The following is a 3223-nucleotide window of genomic DNA, read 5'->3' on the forward strand; positions in this document are numbered from 1 at the left end:
TTTTTAGAGAGTTTTCTTCCATCATTTTGCTCAAAATATTGACCATCGATGTATAATCAACAACATTAGAAGCTGCAAATGGAATTTCCGAGGCGCTGGCTACAACTGATTCATCAAGATCTTCCTTATAATCAAACTCATGTGTTTCGATATCAATATCAGTAGTCGCTTTTGTAATTGAGCCTTATTTCCTGTAGTCGGCTGCTTCATTTTGCACAATTCCTTCTTCAAGTATTCCACTCGAAGCTGATTAAACTTCATTGACACCAATTGTTACGTTTTTATATTGAGGCGTGCTTAATAACCTGTTAATAAAACCCAGTTCTTTTCCAATAACGACAATCTACAATTTATTTGCTTAACTGATAGGTTTCACTTATTTGCTCTACGGTGTGTACTGTATAAACTTCCCAATAAACACAAACGTTTGAAAAATACTAAAATGCAATAATTTTTCAAACATTTTTTCAAAGGATTAGGGTAATATTCAAGTTGAGAAATTGTTGAGAAAATCGCGTTCTCAACAAAAAACAGACATTACCCTCAACAGTAAAATTCAACACAATAGCAATAATCTCTCAATTGTAATCCTCAAATTGAAATGCATTGCTACTCAATAATTTCTCAAACAGTTTTCAATGTGAGACAAATTAAAAACTAATATTGCTGCGAATATTTTCTAACCACAATTTGCATGAAAGTCAATCCCAGTTCTTACTGAAAGTCAACACTAAATTTCTAGTGATTTTGTACATTTTATTAATTTTTTTCGTTAAAAATATAATAATATTAAAAATAACATTAACAATATAAAAAATAATAATATGTTATAATACCAATCAAAACATAATTATCTTATTAAAGGTATTAATAACTAAAACTATCAATACAACTTTAAATAACTTAAACATTTTTCATGTATAATTTCCCCCATAATGTTGGTGTCACATAACTATTAATTAATTAATTATTAATTAATATGCTGACAATTTCAAATAATTACTATCGAGGAACTTGCTGGCCTGCGTGTTAGAATAGATTTCATCAAGAGGAATTCACAAAATATCAAACTGATGACGGAATGTAAATTGATGTAATGCACATTTTCATCCAGAAGTTCTTGATTTAGGAACTGTTGCACTTTGTTTTAATTGGTTGCACTTTGCAAGTTTTCTGGAATCTTTTCTTTGTTGTTTCCTTCATCATTTTTTCACCGGTCAACATCTTCCAAGAATATAATATCCAATGATTTTAGTTTTCTGCAAAACAATCGAGTTTTGTGATTTCCATTACGTTTTCATTGCACTTTTTATTTTGACTTACCAATTATAATTACCGTTTTGGATTAATTTCAGTTTTATGTCAATAAAAATAACTGACCACGTACTTCGTGGCACAAAATGTATTGAAACCCACAAAATTCCTCAAGAACGTTGGTGTCACAAAATTCTTGTAAAACTCATTAAAATTCGGGAAATTAGCAAGGAACTTGATGACTAGAGAGTTAGAATAAATTTCCAGCAATTTCAATTCACAAAATATCAAATTAAACCGATGATGCGATGTAAATTAAACTATAGGCGTGATGCGAATTATCACCCAGTAGTTGATATGGAAAAGCATAAATACCAAGTTTAATTCATTGTACTTTGATTTATGGAAACTTTCTCTTTTCGATTAGCCACCATCATTTTTCATTTTTCATTGGTCAACCTCTTAATGTTTCCAAGAATGCAGCATCCAAATATTTTAGTTTTCTGCAATGAGATTTAAATTTAGTGACTTCTCTAAAGTGTTGATTTAATTTTTCATATTGACTTACCAATTATTATAAACTATTTGAAGCAGTTCCAGTTACTTGTCCAACATTTTTTCATCGGTCAGCTTTTTAATGTTTTAAAGAACGTAGAATCCATAATTTTAGTTTTCGGCAAAGAGATATAATTTAGTGTCTTCCTTAAAGTTTCATATCATTTTTTTATTTTCACTTACGTATTATTAGAAACTATTTGGAGTAAATTCAGTTTTTTGTCTAAAATGTTTTTTATTTCTTTCAATTGACCACGAACTTCGTTGCACAAACAAGTATTGAAAACCACATGGTTTTTTCGTTGCATTTTAGGGTAGTGTTTTGTCAAAGTTTTCTCATATTATCTTCAACCCCTTTTCAAAGATTTCGTCAACATTTTGGCAAATTGGAAGTAATTCGCAAACAATTTGAAGATGTATTGAATATGAGCTGTTTCAAGTCAAGTTGAATTTATGTTGATAATTATAGTTACCCTCAAACTGAAAAGTTGTTGCATTTGAAAAACGCTCATCCTGTGTTTATTGGGTTTAGCTTACCACTGATTTGACAGCTCTCTCCGCTAGTGGTTTATATCATAGACAATAGATTCATATAGATGTCCCATGGGTGTCAAACTAAGTTTGACAGTTCCGAAGATTAAGAATAAACGAAGAAAATCAAGAGAATTGAGAGATTTTTGGTACTCTTTTCAACACAACAGGGTGTTCTGTAATAAAAAACTCCTCATAAAAAATTAATTGTGAATGGACAACGAATACAAAAGAATCTCTCTTAACGAAAAAAAACAAAACGAAATGTCAGAAAATTAATTTTTGGAACTGACACATTTTTTTTAAAGAGAAGAGTGGGACATCTATATGAATCTATTGTCTATGGTTTATATCATAGACCTTTTAATACATAGATGATCCACTATTCTCTTTAAAAAAATGTGTCAGTTTCAAAAATTAATTTTCTGCCATTTCGTTTTGATTTTTTCGTAAAGAGTCAGTCCCAAACATTAATTTTCGTGCATTTGCTTTTGTGTTGTTCGTAAAGAGCAATGCTGCTCAAAGTTAAATTTCGTATTTTCGCGATTTTGGTCACAATTTTTTGTTCAAATATGAACTTTTAATATATTAATTTATTTATAAATCCTCTGTTGCATCATAAACGTTCTAATTTTGTGTACAATTCGCAAACTACAAAAAGGAAAACGAAAGAGATTGTAAGCGTGCTCTTATTTTTCTCGTTTATTCTTAATCTTCGGAACTGTCAAACATAGTTTGACACCCATGGCTCATCTATGTATTATAAGGTCTATGGTTTATATACCGATATATGACGATGTTCTCGCTAATTGGCCTACAACCTTCTAGATTAATCTACTACTATCTGGTACGCACATATTTATCGGCTTATGTTCATTGTCTT

The 3223-nt window shown here is 30.1% G+C and overlaps 1 long non-coding RNA gene across 2 annotated transcripts; it reads right to left on the reverse strand.

Moving 5' to 3' along the window:
- Positions 1-735: 735 nt before the first annotated feature.
- On the reverse strand, positions 736-2377 carry LOC142225434 (uncharacterized). 2 transcript variants are annotated; one of them, XR_012719283.1, is made up of 4 exons: positions 2283-2377; positions 1823-2163; positions 1324-1757; positions 736-1259 (listed from the first exon to the last, which is right to left on the reverse strand). It is a non-coding gene; the product is annotated as an uncharacterized LOC142225434 (long non-coding RNA). The 2 variants fall into 2 exon arrangements; XR_012719282.1 differs by having other exon boundaries at positions 1823-2340.
- Between the last annotated feature and the right edge of the window lie 846 nt (positions 2378-3223).

This window comes from Haematobia irritans, chromosome 2, assembly GCF_050003625.1.
Source record: "Haematobia irritans isolate KBUSLIRL chromosome 2, ASM5000362v1, whole genome shotgun sequence".
Lineage (NCBI taxonomy): Eukaryota > Metazoa > Arthropoda > Insecta > Diptera > Muscidae > Haematobia > Haematobia irritans.